General features: G+C 28.7%; 1 long non-coding RNA gene across 4 annotated transcripts; it reads right to left on the bottom strand.

Annotated features, from left to right (window-relative positions):
• Window positions 1-221: 221 nt before the first annotated feature.
• Window positions 222-3,098, bottom strand: LOC124890395. 4 transcript variants are annotated; one of them, XR_007049144.1, is made up of 5 exons: window positions 2,990-3,085; window positions 1,233-1,983; window positions 907-1,016; window positions 545-658; window positions 222-465 (listed from the first exon to the last, which is right to left on the bottom strand). It is a non-coding gene; the product is annotated as an uncharacterized LOC124890395 (long non-coding RNA). The 4 variants fall into 4 exon arrangements; XR_007049143.1 differs by lacking the exon at window positions 1,233-1,983 and having other exon boundaries at window positions 2,990-3,098; XR_007049142.1 differs by lacking the exon at window positions 2,990-3,085 and having other exon boundaries at window positions 1,233-2,983.
• Between the last annotated feature and the right edge of the window lie 6,044 nt (window positions 3,099-9,142).

Below are 9,142 nucleotides of genomic sequence, written 5' to 3'. Positions count from 1 at the left end.
CCTCTCTTGGCATTTCATCTCTATTAATCATACTAGACGCAGAAGCCCGCACTAGTATCACTAGCTATAATTTATAACCGTCGATTTTGTATGTCCCAATCAGAATTATATCAGAGTTTTTTTTGTTTAAATCTAATTTTAACATAAAAGTTGAAAGTGTGTTTTGAGTCATTTGTTGTTGAACTTTTATCGTCATGGCCAGTGTTTAGACTAAATTAATCTTTGGTAAGAAAAAAATTTTAATTTCATCATATAATGTAAAGTATTGGGCCAAAATTATACTGCAAAGCACCAAACAATTCAAAAATGGGACAGGCCAGAATATTAAAATTTCTCCTATGCATTGAATTCGGGAGTAGTTGTGGCAGATTGAGAAACTGAAGGTCTTGGTGCCAATTGCGCAATCCGTTCATAGCTTTGTGGGAAAATTCATACTTGACCAGCTATGATCTCCAAGGATTTTCTCTATGCAAGCAAATCAGAACAATCAGAGACTTCCCAACTTACATAAGCTTGTTAGATTATCATTCAAGTTTGACTGTACCTCTACTCACGCTTAATAGAATTATTTCACATCAAAGATTTAAACATCGCAAGAACTCCTGAATTTCAGTAGAAGCAATAGTAGAGGAACATGTACACCAACCGATACAACAGCCTGAACAACAATTGTGCAAAAGCAAGGTAAATGTAAGAATGTTTCAAGTGTTTTTGTCATGAACTAATCTTAACATCAAATAGCATCTTAGTGTCTCCATTTCTCATGAGATTTCAGTTAAACAACAACACCACACCTAATGTAACCTTGTATAAGTGAAGTCAATAAAACATGATTTGGTGTAAGCATCAAGCGAAAAACTATTATGTAGATCTAAGTTGGTAATATATTGAGACTTAAATAATCACCATGATGTGCACATGTAGCAAGCACGTGATATTCTTGACTCCCAGCAAACCATGTACGAATAGAGATATATCTACATCTATGTCAACCCGTCTTTTGAGCGATACAGCAGCTGAAAGTTTTCCAGGTTTTGAAAGAGACAACAATTAAGAAGTGAAAAATACATGCTCTTTATGTACAGTAAATGCCAGCTATCGATAGCTTAGTGATGTTCTTTTAATCATGTATATCTTGATTCATCCCCAAGAAGTGCAATCTGTAAATTATACATTTTAATCGGGTAACCTTCACACAAGAATGAAAGACACACATATATCTAACCACCTACCTTGTATTTGATAGTTGTATTGTGTATGGTTAGAAAAAATATGTAAAATGTTGGTGAATCCTGATTGTGGCAGGATCAATTGATTTACCTTTGAAACAACAATATTATGTTATTAATAACAAAAATAAAGAATAAAAAAATCAAACGCAATCAGAAAAAGGAAAAAGGAAAAAATGAAATATAACATGAACTAAAGTCGGAGGAAAGTGATTGATGACAAATCTTGAGAAATTTAAAAGAGCTTATAGCTCCCAGCCTTAAAATCACTGAAAGAAGCTGAAGGAAGGAAATCAGAACAAAGATTTGAATGAGCAACAAAGATGGTGAAGGAGCAGAGAGACATCCAAGAAGCAACATAAATGACAGCGTCAGGCAAGGCAGGTGGAAGAAAATTGACATTCTTTAAATATTCAAAGGCATTCATATCATTGGCTTGAGGATAAATTGTGATCCTGCTTAAGATTTCAAACTTCTTTCCTAACGTATTTGAGAAATCTTCTACATGAGCTGATTCAGAATTCCTCAAAAAGGGTAATAATTCTCTTCTGAAGAACTTCTAACTCTGTCTGAATTCACTGAGAAGTATTTATACATACATGGAACTGCAACATCCCAAATGACTTATCACCATTCAATGTAGCAACTTGTGGGTTCCTCTTTGTATTAAGCGTCTTATTCTTATTCTTCCACAACTTTATAACAGTCGTACATCTAAGTGCAGAAATGGTTGGAACATGTGTGGTACTTGATCCTACAAATGACAACGTAGATTAATGGGCATGTTAGGCTACAAAAGCTATTTTTGGCGCTTTTCAGTAAGAGCTTTACTCAGTTATATTCATAACTTGGGCCTCAAAGGATTCTAAGGAAAGGCTAAAATTAATTCTGTGTATAATTTAAATAGGATGGGGTGCTTTCTAGTCCATGCTTACTTCATTTGGACGGCAGTTTCTGGCAACGAAATTAAAAGAAAGTAGTAATTCAGTTTCCAGTAGTTTCTTCCTTTCAATGAATTCTTTGTGTTTATTATCTTCTTCACGTGGCCACGACCCTTGTTCCACATTCTTCTTTATCACAGTAAGAAGCTCTTCACTTTTTCTTAGTTCCTTTTCTCTTTTTCAGCACTCTCTATTTCGAATCCTCTTGTTGTAGGAGCATTTTGTTGGAACACTCGAAGAAGTAGAAGTTTTCTTATTTTCTGAATAAATATATTTATTTTTGCCATCACTGTAAATATGTCCAGCTCCAAATTCCTGTTCTTCACCTTATAACTTGTCCCATTTAATTTAAGAAACAACAGCCCCGAGTCTAGCGATCATCAAAATTCACAAGGAAATATAGTGTTTTATTTCAGTAAGAATATTTCAAATATAGCTCGATACCTCAAGTAAACTACCTAATTTGTGCGGAACAACTAATATTCCTCCTGTGTCTTCCAAACAGGCAGTTTCGATCGAGAATTATCACAAACAGATATAGAGCAAAAGTTGGCTCAAACCAATACAGCAAAGAATAAAAGAGTGAATCCAAAAAGATAACTCACAGTTTATTTTCTCCTAAATTATTTGGACATTCAAACAATAAATTTGCAAATACAAGTAAAATAAGCCCTATAATTTGAAAGAGAAACAGATAAAATAAAGAATGAGTCACAATTTTTCACCCACAATTCGCACAAAGAAATAATAGTTTTACTGAATAAGCTGAAATTGAAGCCAAAGAAATCATAATTAAGCACATAAATAGGAGAAAAGAACCTGAAAATGGAAATGAACAGTTGAGAAAATGCAGATATGCTTGGTACGGGAAAAGAATAACTGAGAAGATGAACTAATGGCCAGCGGTGTTGTCGGTGTACAAATCCAACTGTTAAAATCGAGGATAAAATCAGACTTATAGTTTGATTTGATTGATTTGGTGTTGGCAAAAAAAAAAAATTAATCACTCTTGATTTGATTTGATATTAGAAAAAATAAAATCAAATTGAACTGATGTAATATATATATAATTTTAATTTTTTATACATAAAAAAATATTATTTATAATCTACTTTCTAATTACTTTTATTATTTTTTTTATATTCAGAAAATAGATATATATTTTTGGATTCATTAATAACAAATTAATACAAAACCCAATATCTATATCTATATTTATATCTATAATCTATAATCTATATCTGTAATATATTAAAAGTGTGACGGGCCTTAAAAATATTATTTGAACTTTTTGTCCTTCATTAGAAATTTTTGCTTTAGACAAAATCATCTTTTCACTATTTTTTTCTAATTTTTAAAAGTTAATAATTAATTAATATCTATTTATGATAAAATCTTTTCTTATTAGAAGTCGTCAGAATTAATGACAACTAATATTTTTTTCATTAGTTTAAGAATGATAAAACAACTAAATTTGATTTTAATAAGATTTGAAAAATTTAGAAACAAATATAAAAGCCTTAGAATAAGAAAATTTTAATAAGTATTAAATTTTAAAAAGTTTTAAATGCATAATAAAAAATATCTTTTTATTATTTTATCAAATTCTTATTTAACTATTTTTACTAAAAGAAAACACGTCCCACCTCAAAAAGAAAAAAAAATAAGTAGCGTCAGATTGTAGTTAACATACGACCTAATTTCTTTCTTTTAAGTATGGTTTTTGATTTAATTAGGAGTCCTTAATTTTCTTTTCTTTTAAGTTTCGTCTGTCTTGATCTTCTATAATAATTAATTTTTTATGAAAAAAGTTTCTCAAATTAGATTAGATTTCTTCCATGTTTCAAAAACTCTATCTTAAAAGGAAAAAAATCGTACATCTATATATTGAGCATTCTTTTTTTCCAATAAATAATAGAATAACATTCACAATTTAATTGTTAAAGAGTATGTTCAAGAGAAGATTAATTTTATGTTCTTTAATATTAGTTTTTAATTTGTAGGTCAACAATATTAAATATTATGCATCTTTTATTAACGTTTTTTTATCGTATAATTTATTGTAATTTCAATTGTTGGCTTTCGCGTGATGTGCAGGTAAAGAAAAATTATGTAAGTGTGTGGTTGAGACTTTGTGTCGATTACGAGAGGGTTTAAAGGTGTTTTTTAAAAAAAAAGAATTATTTCTCATTCATATTGGCACGATTTATGTTGTTAAGGCGTTGATTAGAAGTACACGTTCTGCTCTTTGATCGATTTTATCAAATTTCAATTTAATTCTTTAATTTACAATTTTAAAAGTAGACATCGAACACCGAATCGAACTATTTCAGTTTGGTTTGTTTTCTTTCAACTTCGTTTTTATTTGATTCGGTATTCAGAAATATTTGAAATTTTTGTCCTTCGTTAAAAGTGTCTGCTTTACACAAAATTATTTCTTCAATATTTAAGAACTGAAAATTTATTATATATTTTAATAAAACATATGTTATGTTTGCGCTACTTTATTAAAGTGTGAAGGATCTTTGAGAAGTGATTTAAATTTTTTGCTCTTCATTAAAAAATTTTGCAATAGACAAAAGTATCTAATTTTAAATAATCAAATATTACACGAGCAAGATACGTAAGGTTTAGCTAGTTAATATAAAAAACTAAAACTCTTTAATTGCTTCACTTTTTACATTTTACTTTCCAAGTTTTCAGAGAGTTCTCATTATTTTCTCATCTTACTTTTCTCATTCGTCAAGTTGTGATTTAGGTTTGTTTCTCTTCTTTCTCTTTTTATAGAATTATGTTATAATTAATTACTTTATGGAGTTAAGTTTTTAATAAGTTGTCTAATACTTCATTGTTTTGTGTGCTCACATTTTATGTGAAGGAAACTTTCAGATAAGCTACTATGACTAGTGACTTAGAAATTGAACTACTTAGGTATCCACATAATATTACTTTGAGAGATAGTAGTTTAGACGTCTTAGTAATTTTTCAATTTAATTTTTATTGGAACTACTCTATGACCATATTTTTTTTTTTATCTTTTTAGTGAAAACATTTAATTTTTTTCTTCAATCACATTATAATTGTAAAAAAATTGAGAAAACTGAAAAATCGAAAAAAAAACAAAAAAATCCGACTAAAACCGAAATAAAAAAATCGATTGCATATTGGTTTGATTTGGTTTATAGATTTAGAAAATCGACATTATTGGTTTGGTTATATTTTAATAAAAAAACCGAACCAACCCAACCTATGTACACCCCTAGGTGTTGTACACAACGAAGCCACGCATATTGATATGGAAATATTACCAAGAATCAACAAGTGAAAACACCATAATACCCCCGGCTGAAGCATGAAAATACTGAAATAGCCTGTGAAGAAGCACACATGACAACCGTCTCCTGTGTGCTTCACTCACATTTATATATCTACTAGATACCGTAACTTGTGTCAGCATGCGCCCAATATATGTTATTTACATTATCTCAATTTATGTAGCACAAATAGCATTTGGAGTGTCAATCAATTTTTAAAATAATTAATTGTTAATCATTGTGATTTATAGTATCTTTAATATAATTTAGTAATTTATGTTACTCGCTTTATCCCAGTTTTAGACTTTAGTGAGTCAACTAATTTTTTTTTACTAATACATTTTGTAAAAATATTTTAAGTTGTTAATCTTTCTGATTTTAGTATCTTTTAATGTAATTTCAAATAATTTATGTTACTTGCTTGATCGCAACTTATGTGACACTACTAGAATTTCAAAAGTCAATCATATTTTTACTATATGTTTTTAAAATATTATAAGTGTTAATAGTTATGACTTATAATTATTTTTTTTGCATAATTTTTAAATATATAATATTTTATCAAAATAAATTAAATAAATTAAAATAAATAAAGTACTAAATTTTTAAAACATGTTAAATTCGAAAACATCATTTGGATCAACAAATTACTAAATTAAAACAATAAAACATGCAAATTATAAAATGTCAAAACTATCCCGAATTTACGTGACACAAATATAATTTAGATAATCAATCAGATTCTTAATATGTTCTTAAATATTTTAAATTGTAAGCTATTGTAATTTATAATATTTTTTATGTAATTTTCAAATAATATATGTTACTCTCCTTATTCAAATTTCTGTCGCATTGATATTCAATTATATTCTTAAAATAATTTAAGTTTTTAATTATTATGATTTATACTCCCTCCGTCCCATATTATGTGTCGTCATTTTCTTTTTGATCCGTCCCAAAAAGAATGTTGCCTTTCCTTATTTGGTAAGTTTTTAAAGACACAATTATAATTTTACCCTTAGTGGTCCTACTTGATTTTAAATACAATTACTCTTTTTTTTTAATTTATTTTTTCAGTTAAAAGTGATCCCACTTAATTTTAAATACTATTATTCCTTTCTTTAAGAAGGGTAATTTTGTAACTTTAACAAAGTCAAAACTTATTTCTTAAATATCGTGTCCTATCAAATGACGACACATAATTTGGGACAGACTTTTTCTTCCATTCCAATTTAAGTAGCACTGAAATAAATTCGACATTCAACCAAATTTTATGATTGAAGCAGCGAAGTGGATATGTCATAAATGACTTATAATACCTAATTAGAAATGATATAGCAAAATTACTATGAGAAAATATTTGTGAAAAAAGTTTAAATGAGTCTCATATAAGATGTCATGTTAATTTAAAACATCAAGAATTAATTTATCATTTTATGTCAATTTTATTTTTATTAAATATTATTAAATTTTTTAATACCTAAATGACTTACAATAATTAATTAGGGGTGATAGAGTAAAATTACGATTGAAGCAGCTGAAGTAAACATATCATAAATGTCTATTTTATTTTTTTATTAAATATTATTAATTTTCTTATATGTAAATGTCTTACAATAATTAATTAGGGGTAATATAGTAAAGTCATGGAGCAAACATACTTGTGACTTTTTGTAAATAAGTCTCATATAAGATGTCCTATTAATTTAAAACATCAAAAATTGATTTATCATTTATATCTATTTTATTATTTATTAAATATTATTAATTTTTTAATACCTAGATGACTTATAATAATTAATTTGAGGTGATCTAATAAAACTACGATTGAAGCAGCTGAAACAGACATGTCATAAATGTCCATTTTACCTTTTTTTAATTGAGCATTTGTTGGGCAATAAAATTCTCGAGACCAAAAATAATAATCGAGACAAGAAAAATACTGAAGCAATCGATTTATTGATTTCAATAAGTGAGTGTTACAATCTCTATGATTCCTCTGATTCGTCTTTTCAACTATAAATTCAAGGGCTTCGAGCTTGATCTTGAACTTTTAACTTGAACTTGACGGATTTGATCTTGACTTGTGCTTGAATCCAAGGGCTTGGTAGCTTGTTCTTGAATCTTGCGGTCTTGATCTTGAACTTGAACTTGAACTTGATTTGAAGACTTGATGAACTTGATCTTGACTTGTACTTGAATTCAAGGGCCGTTGAGCTTGTTCTTGAATCTTGTAGTCTTGATCTTGAAGCTTGAACTTGTTCTTGAAGCTTGAACTTGTTCTTGAAGCTTGAACTCTTGATCTTGAAATCTTGAGCTTGTTCTTTAACCTTGAACTCTTGATCTTGAAATCTTGAGCTTGTTCTTGAACTTTGAACTCTTGATCTTGAAATCTTGAGCTTGTTCTTGAATTTGTAGAGAAATCTGCTGGTTTGATCCACGAGCTCTCTCTTGCTTCTTGTTAAACTTGTTGGTCTCTTTTCTGAATTATGAGGCCCCTATTTATAGTTGTAGGAAGTAGAGAGTCATGATAAACATGAACTTCCTTTGATCAATCAGGTTTAAGTGACATGGCATTTCTTATGGGTTTTTAATTTACTGCATTATTTTGACACGTGGCATGGTCCTATTGTCTCTTTCACTTGACTTGGCATGTCACGTCATTTGACATGTGGTGCTTATTTGGGCCTCTAGAATATGACAATATCTTGGGCTTAGTAAAGTGGGTTCATCATTTGTAGCCCAAATCAATGGGCTAGCCCAATAAAAAATTGGACTTTAATTAAACTAATATATGTTTGGACTTAAATAATTAATTCAATTCTATTAATCTGCAATATTTATTTGGGACTAATATATTTTAAATTTAATATAATTCAAATTTTGTACGGATTTAAATTTAATAACATTGGATCGCCCACAAATGTCTCCTACTTCAAGACTTGTCGAGACATTTAATATTTTGGAGACTAGCCTTGAAGTATGCTTATTTAAGCATGTTTCCTTCGTGCTTCAACGATCCTCATATATATGAATATCTTATTTAAAAATTTAAAGCTGAACCATATTGATATTGCCTCTCAAAACTCTCATTTTTTTCCATGAATCTCTACACTTAAGACCCATTGGTGAGGCATGATATTCAATTTCAAATAGATTTTGGAAGACTTTTTCATTGCCTTACTTAATCAGGAATAAAACTCTTTCGATTTGAACTTAGATTGGAGAAGCAAAGAACTTTCAATTTGAATTTGTATGAGAAGAAAATAATCTCAAATTTGAATTTGGAGATGGAAGCTATTTCAATCTGAATTTATATTGGAGAAGGAAACAATCTCCAATTTGAATTTGGAGATGGAAACTATTCCAATCTGAATTTATATTGGAGAAGGAAACATTCATCCTACAACTTTATAAAAGGATGTAGTTTCTCCACTTTTTCAATATCAATTTTGGGGTTTCCAAGTCATCAATAATATTGAGGTAATTTCTTTTGCTCCCACTTTTCTCTTATTTTCGTCACTTTTTTTTTTTTCAGCACAGCATATTAGTGGTAGAAAATTCATATCTCATTGTAGAAATATTGAAATTATGATCTGTTTAATGTTCTAAAAATTAGACTTCAAGATCTACAACATATCCAAAATTAAGAATTAAA

Source organism: Capsicum annuum, unplaced genomic scaffold (assembly GCF_002878395.1).
Source record: "Capsicum annuum cultivar UCD-10X-F1 unplaced genomic scaffold, UCD10Xv1.1 ctg1714, whole genome shotgun sequence".
In the NCBI taxonomy this organism is placed as follows: Eukaryota; Viridiplantae; Streptophyta; class Magnoliopsida; order Solanales; family Solanaceae; genus Capsicum; species Capsicum annuum.
This window is presented reverse-complemented; position numbering and strand designations above follow the sequence as displayed.